At 45.8% G+C, this 13,701-nt stretch overlaps 1 protein-coding gene across 9 annotated transcripts in view; it reads right to left on the reverse strand.

Moving 5' to 3' along the window:
* Window positions 1-13,701, reverse strand: part of SDK1 (sidekick cell adhesion molecule 1) — an 829,158-nt gene that overhangs the window by 502,197 nt on the left and 313,260 nt on the right. The window lies entirely within an intron of this gene.

A 13,701-nucleotide genomic window follows, 5' to 3' on the forward strand; every position in this document is an offset into this window, starting at 1 on the left:
GGGTGGGATGAATTGGGAGATTGGGATTGACGTATATACACTGATATGTATAAAATGGATAACTAATAAGAACCTGCTGTATAAATAAAATAAAATTCAAAAAAAATGCCTCTTGCTCATAATTGTTGCCATTTCAAAACATAATGTGGATACAGATTTAAGAGCTAAAGAGTGAGGTATGATTCGAATTAACACATTCCAGGCTTGGCAACTTCAGCATTTACTGTTCATTAAAACTGCATTTTTGGGCTTCCCTGGTGGCACAGTGGTTGAGAGTCCGCCTGCCAGTGCGGGTTCGAGCCCTGGTCGGGGAGGTTCCCACGTGCCGCGGAGCAGCTGGGCCCGTGCACCGCAGCTGCTGAGCCTGCGCTCTGGAGCCTGCAAGCCACAACTACTGAAGCCCGCACACGTGGAGCCTGTGCTCTGCAACAAGAGAGGCCACTGCAGTGGGAAGCCCACGCACTGTGGCGAAGAGTGGCCCCCACTCACCGCAATTAGAGGGGGCCCGCGCACAGCAGCAGGGACCCAATGCAGCCAAAAATAAATAAATAAAATAAATAAATTTATTAAAAAGAAACTGTATTTTCATTATCCTAGTTTTTTTTTTTAATTTAATTTAATTTTATTTATTTATTTTTGTACGTGTTAGGTCTTCGTTTCTGTGCGAGGGCTTTCTCTAGTTGCGGCAAGCGGGGGCCACTCTTCATCGCGGTGCGCGGGCCTTACACTATCGCGGCCTCTCTTGTTGCAGAGAACAGGCTCCAGACGTGCAGGCTCAGTAATTGTGGCTCACGGGCCCAGTTGCTCTGTGGCATGTGGGATCTTCCCAGACCAGGGCTCGAACCCGTGTCCCCTGCATTAGCAGGCAGATTCTCAACCACTGCGCCACCAGGGAAGCCCATTATCCTAGTTTTAATTAAAGTATTATGTAAAGTTGGTGAGATGCAATTATGTGCAACTGACTTAAGATGTGTAATAGGCTAATATTTGTAAAGAAATTCATTATTGTCACTAGATCTGCTCATGTAAAATGAAGTGGTATTTTATTTTCAAATGAAAAATTGGTACATAGAATATTAAACTCTTGTCATTAAAGTTAAACACTACATTGCCAACTCAAATGGAACCAAGTAATTGTAAGATGCCCTTGCCCATCCCTCAGGCTGTTCCCTTTGCACGGGAATGGTCCTCTGGCTGTGATGTACCCTGAATGCCAAAGCAGCAGGTGCAGTGTCAGCTGCCTGCACATGCCCAGTGACCTTCATTACGTCCATCTGCATTGCATCATGATGCAGGCCTCACACTTAAATACCTGGCTGCTGCCAGGTGTAGCCCATAACCTGGTCTCCTAGTGTTTATAAGGTAACCCTTCATACAACAGTGTCACAATGACTAACAACCTGAAAGAAAATGTGAAATTCTCAGAACGACCTTAGCCCTCCTCTCACTATGCACAGTGAGGTTCCAGGATAAAGCACAATGAGCTGGAGCCTTGGTCGGCATTCTGTACACCATTCAACAAAGAGATGCAGTGCTTCCAACCTTTTACCTGCTTCTATGGACATTAATTCTAGTCTCCAGGATAATATCAGCTCAGAGGATGGGACTCCTCCTGGTGTGGTTAGAACGACCACAACAAAAAGAACTTTCTAGGCTTTAGAAATCAGCACTTGGAAAAGCCCATGGAGCATGTATAGGAGCTAAGGCAGAGGTGCTGCGCCCCAGGGCTCCAGCACGTTCTCTTCCCCTGGGTCCCTCCTTCCCAGCGGGCTCTAACTCCCGGAAGACGCCTACAGGCACAGCCATGAACTCAGCCGCATCTATACAGGGCTTTTTTGAAGCAAGCATCAGGACATGATCGCTACATGCAATGTCATGCGGGTGACATGTAGCATGTACTGTCTTCACATCCTTGAACATTAGGTGGTAAATTACTTCTCACTCCATTATCTCTGGTTAAATCTCCTGACAACTCCAGGAGGAAGAGACCATTCTCCCGCTCCTAAAGGAAGCAGAGGCGCTGTGAGGTCACGTGACCTGCCCCCAGGATAGAGAGATGCCCCTGTGTGGGCGTCTTAGTCCATTCAGGCCACTATAACAAAATACCATAGATTAAGTCATTCATAAGCAAAAACATTATTTCTCACAGTTCTAGAGGCTGGGAAGTCCAAGATCAAGGGGCTGGTGAGAATCCACTTCCCAGTTCACAGACAGCCGCCTTCTCTCTGTGTCCTCATGTGGTGGAAGGGGCGAGGAGCTCTCTGGGGTCTCTTTTATAGGGCATTCATCGCAGTATGGGGCTCCACCGTCATGACCTAAGCGCCTCCCAAAGGACCCACATCCTAACACCATCACAGTGAGGATCGGGTTTCAACACAGGAATCTGAGGGGACACAGACGCTCCGTCTACAGCGGTGGGATTCCAAGCTGCAGATGTTGGAGCCAAACGCCCAGAGAAGCAGTCCAAGGGGTCTTCGCTGTGCTGGTCTACCCAGAGCAAGCCCCTTCCGTGCCACCAGCAGGCACTGTCTCACCATGTCTTCTCTTCCTCCTTCCAAACCCCAGCTCCTCTGCAGCCCAGGTGGCCCAGCTGCCGCGCTGCTCATTCCCGATGTGTCCCCTTCCTCCGCCCGCTGACTGAGGAAGGAGGCTCCTGGCTTTCCATCTCCCCCAGCTCCTTCTCCTGCCGCCATCCTGCATGGCTCAGCATCCACGTCTCCGTCCACTCTCACACTGTGGCCTCAGTCCTCCACTGACATTTCCTCCACACCGTCTCAGCCCCGTGCTCACGGTCACCCCCTAAACCTTGCCAGCCCCTACAGAAATTCCATTCTGAAGTCTAGCCCTCAAATGCCCCATGTCTCAGCCCAGTTTTTCTGGGAAACAGAGCCCTTCCTGATGTGTGTGTCATCCCAGGTAGGCAGGAAGGAGGGGCAGGAGGAGAGAGCACAGACCAAGGAAGGCTTGATCCCACTGACTCCAGCTGTGTAGCTGTGCTTGACCCTCAGGAGGACTTCCAAGAAGCTGCATGAAGCTGTGTCCCTCAAGAGTCCAGCTGGGAGAGGTCCATCTGCTGGTCCGCACCCCTCACCTGCATACACCCATGCTGACTCACTAAGGGCCAAAGTCTACCCCCAGGAATTTAACTTGGCCACCCTCCTGGACGGCATCACCTGGTCCTTCCAATGGAAGAGACTGGCTAGAGCAGTCATGGTGGGGATCGGAGGATCTGAGGGGCCCAGAGCACCCACTTCCTCTCAGTGCCCCACTCAGGTATTCTTCCACTTCACAGGCTGCAGTCTCCTGCCTCTGCCGAACTGGACCACCCATCACCTCCTCCCTTACGCGACTCCCAGACAACCAAGAGCCACCTCCCATTTGCAAACCCTCCACGTGCTTGCTTCTTGGTCCCACGTGACAGGCTACACCTCATCCTTCATTGTACAGCTGCCTTCTCTACAACTTTACTGTGACAATCCATGACCACAAACCGCAAAGGTGCCACTGTACTCAAATGGTCCCCTAAGTCTAGCGTGTTGCTCAATTTGCTTTCGACTCTCCAGATAATTACTGAATACCTTCACCTCTCTTCTTGTGTCACACTTCACTCTAAACTTATAACCTCGTCCCAATATTCACAGAGGAAATAAAAATCCACAAGAAAACCCTCAGTTTTCCACAAGCATGTCTGCCAGACAACATGCGTCCAAACCGATATCAGGCCCTGTTCTGTAGTGGAAGCTGCCCTGGACTCTATCAAAGGCTGTCCCTTGATGGGCTGTCATACAGAGTGATGAAGCCCGTGGGCCACACCACACCGGGGCCCTCGTGCACGTGCTGGTGATGTGGGTACCCATGCCACCCAGCCTCTACCTTCTCCGGGGCTCTGCCCCTCACTCACACTCTACTGCGTCCTCACACTCTCCTTCTCTAGGAGAGAATTTCCATTAGCACAGGAATATTCTCTGTTATTTCCCACGCTGAGGAGAAAACCCAACCCCCTGACCTCACGGATCCTCACCATTTCTCTGCAGCCATTCTCAATAAAAATTCCCAAAGAGTTCTCATCTTGCTGTCTTTACTTTCTTCTCTCTTATTTAAATGTATTAAAATTGCAATTACCAAACATTTCCTAACTAGAGAAAAACAATAAAATGAAGACCAACAATTCCTAACTAGAGAAAAATAATAAAATGAAGACCAACATTTCTAACATTCTATTTCCTCCTAGGTTCAATATTCTTTTTCCTCAAGCCCATTCTTAGTAGATCTTCCAGCAAGTTCTCAGAAATGTAAATTCTCAGTCTGAAAATGTCTTACTTTCTCCCTTACTTTTGGATATTAGTTTGGCTGGATATGAAATTCTGTGATGACAGTTATATCCTCAGGTACTATCATCTTCCCTATTATTGCCGTCAACTGTCATCTAATTGCTGTTCCACTGAGGAAATCTGAATTACATGTATTGTTGCTTTTAAGGTTTCTTCTTTGTCTTTGAGGTTCTACAGTTACACTATAATAAGCATAGATTTGGATTTAGTTTTATTTATCCTATTTGCAGCTTTTTCTGCTTCTTGACTCTGAGGATTCCTCATGTTAGGAAATATTGTAACAATTATCCCTTTGAACATTATCTAGCCCCTATTCTCTCCATTCTTTCTTTCTGGGACCCGTCTTAGGTTTCTACTGATTATCCTCTATATCTCTTTGCCTGTCTTCTGTACTCTCCATCTTTTTATCTCTGTGCCTGACTCTGAGTATTTTCCTCAGACCTACCAGAACAATATTTCTCACTTTAGCTGCAATACTGTCTGCTCTTTCACCCATTCAATTGGTTTTATAAATAAATGATTGTAGTTTTCACTTCAAGAAGTTTAGTTTTTCCCTATTTGGTTCTTTTTAAAATCAGCACATTAAATGATGTTCGACATCATTAGCCATTAGGGAAATGCAAATTAAAAACACAATGAGTTGTAATTAAATATCCATCGAGATGGCTAAAATAAAAAAATAGTGACAACATTGAATGCTAGTGAGGAAGCAAAGAAACTGGATCATTTGTACATCGTTGGTGGGATTATAAATAGGTACAGTAACTCTGGAAACAATTTGGCATTTTCTTAAAAAAACTAAACATGCAAATACCATATAACCAGCCACTGAACTCCTGGGCATTTATCCCAGAGAAATGAAGACATGTTCACACAAAACATGTACAAGAATATTTACAGCAGCTGTATTCATAAGGGTGAAAAACTGCACACAGCCCAAATGTCCTTCACCTGGTGAAGGGTTACACAAGCTGTGGTATGTCCACACCATGGAAAACTACACAATAAAAAGGAACCCAGCACTCACACATGCAGTAACCTGAACTAAACAGAGAATTATGCCGAGTGAAAAACACCAATCCTAAAAGGTTACAGACTGCACAATTCCATTTATAGAACATTCTCTAAATGATAAAATTATAGAAATGGAGAACAGATTCATGACTGCCAGGATTTAGGGTGGGGACAAAGGCTGGCGGAAAGTAGCTGTTGGTATAAACAGGCAACGTGAGGGGTCCTGTGGTGATGGGACTGTTCTGTGTTTTGAGTGTATCAACATCAATATCCTGGCTGTGATGCTGCACCACAGCTCTACAGGGTCTCACCTGGCTGTGATGCTCTACTACAGCTCTACGAGGTCTCACCTGGCTGTGATGCTCTACTACAGCTCTACGAGGCCTCACCTGGCTGTGATGCTGCACCACAGCTCTACGAGGTCTCACCTGGCTGTGATGCTGCACCACAGCTCTACAGGGTCTCACCTGGCTGTGATGCTCTACTACAGCTCTACAGGGTCTCACCTGGCTGTGATGCTGCACCACAGCTCTACGAGGTCTCACCTGGCTGTGATGCTCTACTACAGCTCTACAGGGTCTCACCTGGCTGTGATGCTGCACCACAGCTCTACGAGGTCTCACCTGGCTGTGATGCTCTACTACAGCTCTACGAGGCCTCACCTGGCTGTGATGCTGCACCACAGCTCTACGAGGTCTCACCTGGCTGTGATGCTGCACCACAGCTCTACAGGGTCTCACCTGGCTGTGATGCTCTACTACAGCTCTACAGGGTCTCACCTGGCTGTGATGCTGCACCACAGCTCTACGAGGTCTCACCTGGCTGTGATGCTCTACTACAGCTCTACGAGGTCTCACCTGGCTGTGATGCTGCACCACAGCTCTACGAGGTCTCACCTGGCTGTGATGCTCTACTACAGCTCTACGAGGTCTCACCTGGCTGTGATGCTCTACTACAGCTCTACGAGGCCTCACCTGGCTGTGATGCTGCACCACAGCTCTACGAGGTCTCACCTGGCTGTGATGCTGCACCACAGCTCTACGAGGTCTCACCTGGCTGTGATGCTGCACCACAGCTCTACAGGGTCTCACCTGGCTGTGATGCTCTACTACAGCTCTACAGGGTCTCACCTGGCTGTGATGCTGCACCACAGCTCTACGAGGTCTCACCTGGCTGTGATGCTCTACTACAGCTCTACAGGGTCTCACCTGGCTGTGATGCTGCACCACAACTCTACAGGGTCTCACCTGGCTGTGATGCTGCACCACAGCTCTACAGGGTCTCACCTGGCTGTGATGCTGCACCACAGCTCTACGAGGTCTCACCTGGCTGTGATGCTCTACTACAGCTCTACGAGGTCTCACCTGGCTGTGATGCTCTACTACAGCTCTACGAGGCCTCACCTGGCTGTGATGCTGCACCACAGCTCTACGAGGTCTCACCTGGCTGTGATGCTGTACTAGGGCTCTACAAGACCTCACCAGGTAGGGGAACTGTTTAAAGGGCATATGGGATCTCCCTGTATTACTTCTTAACAACTGTATGTGAATCTACAATTAGCTCAAAATGCTAAGTTTAATTAAAAATGAGGAAAAAACAAACACTGTATGATTTTACTTATATGAGGGACCCACTGGAGTCGAATTCAGAGAGACAGAAAGTAGAAGGGTGGGTGCCAAGAGCGGGGGGAGGGGGGAGTGGAGAGTTATCCTTTAATGGGGACAGAGCTGCAGTTTCACAAGATGAAAGAGTTCCAAAGATTGGTGGTGGTGATGGCCGCGCAACAATGTGAATATATTTAATGCCACTGAATTTACAGTGAAAAATAGTTAAGATGGTAAATTTCATGTTATATATATCTTAGCACAACTTCGAAAAATTTTCCAAAGAATAAAACCACAACTCTTCCAAAGACGTCCCACTGTATATGGAATAAAACTCAGATTTCTTTCCAGATTCTGGCACCTCCAGGATCCCATTTCCTTTCTGGGCCCCTTCTCTTTCCACTCTCTTTGCCCGCTGTTCACAAGGCCCTAAGCACCAGACAACAGTTTAGCAAGTACAACAGGCTTTGTATTTGCCTTTGCATGTATGTGGCCCCAGTGCTCAGAATATTGGTCCTCTAGATGTGTGCACGGCTGCATCTTTCAGACATGAGCCCGAGAGAGCAGTGCAGCACAGAGGCAAAGTGTGGGCTCAAGAATCAAAGGCTCTAACACTAACCAGCTGCCGGCCTCTCTCTGTCATTGTTCCTTTCAGCAAAGTGACGATAATAACAGTACAACCCATGGGGCTGCTGTGAGGATTCAATGAATCATTATAGAGAAAACACTTAAAACAGTGCCTGGTACTCAAAAAATATTTAATAACAATCATTATTAATACCACCTCGAGACTATCACAGAAATTATGTCGAATGAAAGAAGGCAGAAACAAAAGAGTTCATATGCCATGATTCTATCTATAAGCAATTCTAGCATAAGCAAACTAACCTACGGTAATAGAATGAGATTAGCAGGTGGGGCGGGGCAGGGACCAGGGGTAAGAACTGCCCTAGGAAACTTGCTTAGGATGGTGATTACATCCGCGTACACATTTGTTAAAATTCATCAACCTGTGTGTTTAAAATCTGTACATTGTGTTGTATGTAAATGACAACTCAATAAAGTGTCACCTTAAAATGTCACCTGCATAGAGAGGCGTCCTTGACCACTCGAGGCAGGGTGTCCACCTCCCTCCCCTCCCGCTCAGTTCTCTCCTGTCCCGCCCTCCATTCCCCTCATAGATTTCATTACCCCCAAAAGAGCCCTGGTTATTAAGCTATTTCCACACTGGGCCGTAACTCAGTGAAGGCAGAAGCTTCGATGTCCTCAGGCCCCGTCCTGTCCCGAGCAGCTACCACAGTGCCTGGCACAAAACAAGTGCTCAGTAAGTACCTACTGAGTGCAGGGAGGAGGAAGGAGGGGGAGGCAGGCCTGGCCCTGAGCACCCTCCCATGAGCATCGCTGGTGTGAACACCAGAAAGGACCTCAGAGGTCTTTCATGTCACCTTCCTCATTTCTGACATGAGAAAATGGAGGCAAAGGAGAGTAAGTAAGTTTCCCAAGGTCAGAATTAATGGTGGAAGCAGGTCTGGAGCCCGTCATCTCCTAGTCTTTTTTACTTATACCAAATATGGCTCAATTCACACGTAAAGACATACTCTATAAACATTCACAAAATGCCTACAAAACATAATATAAAAATTTTAAAAGCATATTATTTTGAAAACCCAGTTAACTATAAAAATATTATTACAACCAGATCTACTTCATTCAAGCATTAAGTGGTGACTTCCAATACAAGTGCTAATTTAAACAAATCTTTCTTGCAGCAATTGAAATGAAATGGTAGTAGGTTAATGGATGTTCAAGTATTTAAGCATGGACAATCATGAGTCAGACCGTTTCTAAGTCACCTGGGATGCTGTTTGCTGCCCATACTTCACAATTCAGATCACTCCTGGCAAGTCATCTCACAAAGCTGACTGGAGGTTTGAAATATTTAATCTATAAACCACGCATTCCTAGGAAAACACATGCCAGGACACTTGTGCTTACACATTCCTGTCAGGTAGGCTACAGGATGCAGTTTGAGCACAAGAGCCTGCAATTAGGCAGAAGAATGGAATTGCACAGGACAAGTTTCTGCGTCCCAATCTGATAACTGCCGACATAAATTACCTCCCGGAGGTCAGAGAAATACTGCACGACATCAACATTCACATTTCATATTCTGAGAAATATAAGGAAACAAAGAACATATATCTAAGCTGAAATAACAGAACAATTTTATTATCAAATTAGACTATATTTGTAAGACAAGGCTATAATCATCTTTGATACCCAAAGACAGCAAACTAACTGTTCGGATTCAGTAAACCAGAAAAATAAACATGCACATTTTTCATCTTCTCAGATACATAAAACCTATAATTACCAATTCATAATTCTGAGTATAACTTATTCTCAATTCTTTCAAAATACTGTTTGCTTTCCCAAGATATATTTCTCCTTCATCAGCACCGTTTTCTCCTGAGGTTTGTTGTGCCATTTTTTTCCCTTTTTTGGTGAGGATGTTTATAGATATATTACATGATTTTTCTTCACATTTCTTCATTCATTCATTCAGACTTTCCAATATTGCATTTCTGCTCTGCATAACACCAGGCCAGACAAGAGTTATAAAAACAAAGACGTTTTAGAGGGTCAATACCCAGGGGAGGTGGAAATCACTTGGCGGAGACAGGACCTACGTATACAGTACGGGATTCATGACTCTCACTAGCTAGCCTCAAGGTGAGATGTTGAGAGAAAGAGCTGCCGAGCCTGGCATGTGCAGGTCATGGGTGTAGACCCTCAGCTTAACTGTTAAGCTCCTGGCCTGAGACGGTGCCTTTGTCCCACCTCCCCACCTTATTAGTTCCCTATGGAGTCTGCTACCTTCACCCTTTGCCATGTTGCCTAACAAATTCAACTGTTCCAGGCATTAGGACCTGGATGTCCTTGGGAGGCCATGGAAGTGCCGCCCTGCTCCCTGCTCCTTGGGCCTCGGGAGCAGCCCTGGTTTCCACCCTGTCCTCTCCTTCTGGTGGTCTGGTTCTGTAGTTCTCTAAATACTCCAACATATTTTCTTTTTGCTTAGCCAGAGCCATCCTCTGTAACTTGCAGCCAAGGGCATCTTATGTGAAACGATGGAACTCTTTGGGCTTCGCTAACTGGCTTATGTAGTCCATACACAGCTTTAAAGACCTATAAATATCAATACAGCAACAACCCCCAAGTTTAACCAAGATCTCTTTGCTGACCTTGAGTCTGATATATACAACTATCTAACGACTGGACCCCCTTGGCCGCCTACTAGCACATCACACTTAACATGTCCGACACGAATTTCAGACACCACCACCAACCCCCCCACACACAGACACAACACTGTTTCACCCCAAATCATCTCCCCATTTCAGAAAATGGTAACTCCATCCTATCAGTTGCTAAGGTCAAAATTCTTAAGAGTTACCCATGGCTTCTCTCCTCTCATCCAATCCAATGGGAAATCCCATTGTTTCTAACTTTCAAAATATATCAGCATCTGACACTTCTCACCACCCTGATCCGAGCCACCTGAATTACTGCAGAAACCCCTCACAGGCCTCCTGGCTTCTGATTCTGTCACCCTACAGCCTGTTCTTAACATAATTTTTTTTTTTAATAAATTTATTTATTTATTTCTGGCTGTGTTGGGTCTTTGTTGCTGTATGCGGGCTTTCTCTAGTTGCGGCGAGCGGGGGCTACTCTTCGTTGTGGTGCACAGGCTTCTCATTGCGGTGGCTTCTCTTGTTGCGGAGCATGGGATCTAGGCACATGGGTTCCAGTAGTTGTGGCTCGTGGGCTCAGTAGTTGTGGCGCACGGGCTTAGCTGCTCCGCGGCATGTGGGATCTTCCTGGACCAGGGATCGGACCTGTGTCCCTTGCATTGGCAGGCGGATTCTTAACCACTGTGCCCCCAGGGAAGTCCCTGTTCTCAACATAATTCTTAATAGAAGAACCCTAAGTGAGATTGCATCACTCCTCTGCTCAGATCCTCAGAGCAAACGCCCAACCCCTCACTATGGCTAAGTAATCTGGTTCTGGAATCTGGCCCCATGGCCCTGATCACCTCATCTCCAGCCCTCTCCCTGGCTCCACACCAGCCCCACTGGCCTCCCTGCTGCTGCTCAAACACCCCGGCACGGTCCTCCCTCAGAGCTTTCACACGTGCTCTTCTCACCAATACACCCCCATGCCTCACTCCCTGGATTCATTCAGGGCTCTGCTCATAGTTTAGTACCCGAGAGGCCTTCTCTGATTTCATGTCTGAAATGGCCACCACCCCATCCTGCACCCCTACTCTGTCACCCTGCTCTGTTTTCTCCTTACTACGTATCATGAGCTGGCATATCATACACTCATCAGGTTGACATCTGTTTCCTTCCAGTTGGATGTAGGTTCCCTGAGGACAGGATCTTTCTTTTGTTTACTGCTGTCTATTCAGAGTACGCCCTGCACAAGGACTTGGTGAATGAATGAAAAAAAGTGCCCCAATTGCAGTCAGAACTGTGTTAGTTTTTCATTCAGCCTGTCTCATGTGAATGTGAAGCAGCTCAGGTACCACCAGCAGGTACCACTACTCTTCTGGAAATGATGATGAATTTCTGCTGTTTTTCCTACACAGTCTATTCTTCGTTCAACAATATGTAGCTGAAGAACAAGGAGGCCGCCCCGGACAGGGTGCCAGGTTCCGCACGTGGTCATCACCCCTGCGTCTCCTATTGCCATCCGCCCTGCGCTAAGGTACCTGATGATCCCTGGATCGAGATAATGTCTGTCTCCATCTCCCACTAGACCTCTGAATTTAATAAAGTCCATGCCTTAATTGGAAGGCCACATTTGCCTTCTCTTTGTCAAAAATTTCTGAAGATAGGGACCAACAGACCTAATACAGAAAGGATAAACAATGCACACGCAGGGATGCTCACTGTTGACGAGGGTGGGTGTGTGTGTGTGTGTGTGTGTGTGTGTGTGTGTGTGTGTGTGTGTGTGTGTGTGTGTGCGGGTCTGTGGCTCATGGCAAACGCAGGTTAATCTACAGCATTTCAAATTGAAACCTGGTGTTCTAAAAAAGGAGAAAATAAGTTGAAAGCAGTGTAAGGAGAAAATAAATCAAAAGCACGAAGAAGGTTCAGCAAAATAAAGTGAAAAGAAGAATTAGCCTGATGTAGAAGAGAGCATGAGATTTAGAGCCAGAAAGGCCTGGGTTTGAGTCGCAGCTCTGCCATTTGTCAGCTGTGTGCCCTTGGGTGGGTCATTTAACATCTCCAATCTTCAGTTCTGATAGCTAATTATACCTGCCTCAGAAGGCAAATGTGAGGATTACAGAAGATATGTTTAAAGTAGTACTCAATAAATAATAGCTGCTGTTAAAATTATTAATAGACTATTCAACTAATTTTTCAAGTTGAGGAACATTAAACTTACTGTTTCCCTTGAAAATGAAAGAAAAAGCCTAAAGCTCACAGTTTTAAGGTCACGAGATAATATTAAAAAATACAGGGGCGGGGTGGCAAGATGAGGCTCTCCCTCCCCATGACAAAGGTACGTCTCTCCCCTGTGTTAGGGAGCTGACCTCAGACAGCCAGGCTAAAAGCAGGAGGAGAGGCTTGACCTGTTTCAACAGGTGCGAAACACTTTGAGCCAGACGTTCCATTTTGAAATGATACCTGGTGGCACAGATCTAATGCCATCTGAGTTCTGTCTGCCAACCGTCTGGGCAGAGGCAATGCATACATGCCCTTCCATCTGATGTCCAAGCTGAACTTTATGAGATGTGTAAAGTAATACATCTTTGAATGATGCATAAACTTGTGGAGAAAACCATGCAAGTGCTGATTTATGGTATCTTGCACAGCAGGTACTTAATACATATGGGGGTGATGACGAGGTGGAAAATAAGAAACTAAAGGGCCTTGAGAAAGTGTAAATACCCATAATCAGCCTCATCTCATCTCTTAAGAAAAAAGCTATACAGGCATATTATTCCACTGAGACTGGAGATTCATCAGTAGCTTCATGGTTGTAAGCAGACCAGTTGTTTGCTATGACACTAAGTTAAAGCCCTACTAGCGTCTTTGCCTTATTAGCTCACCAGGAATTAAACAGTCTTTAGCAAGAACTTGCAGGTTAAAAAAAAACAAGCTTATAAAATTAAGAGTTATTTCATTCTGTATCCTTTTATACTTCTTGAGTAAATGTTGTTTCACGAACATAGCTAAACCATAGGTTAACAAATGAATTACTCTGTAGTTGTTTGCTACTGAGTTAAAATAATCCTTCCACCATTGACATGTTAGAAGCTCCAGTGTTTGAGAGGAAGCCTAATTCAATCTACCCACCCCTCCTTGTACCAACTCTTCCCCAGCACTCACCCCACCTTTGCCCAGCCACACTGTGCTTGATCAACACTAGGACCTTCCAGAATATTTCACAAGACTCTCTCTCAGCTGCCTTTTTTTTCAGCCTAACAGTCTTCTAAGAGAATGAGAAATTGATCCTCGTCTTTGTTTCACCCCAACTCCAGAGGCATTTGTTATAGTTGGAATGAATATAAAGGTGGATACCTAAGCAACTTTTAATAAAATAAAGAAAAAGGATAGAAGTTATCCCATTTTCCAAGGTAATTCATATTTTTCCTAGAATCTTAAAATATGGATTTTACATATTTCAATATTTTTCCTGTTCCCAATAACCAAAACAGAAACATTTGCTAAATAAGCTTAAGA

Source organism: Balaenoptera borealis, assembly GCF_965194805.1.
Source record: "Balaenoptera borealis genome assembly, chromosome: 16".
Taxonomy (NCBI): Eukaryota; Metazoa; Chordata; class Mammalia; order Artiodactyla; family Balaenopteridae; genus Balaenoptera; species Balaenoptera borealis.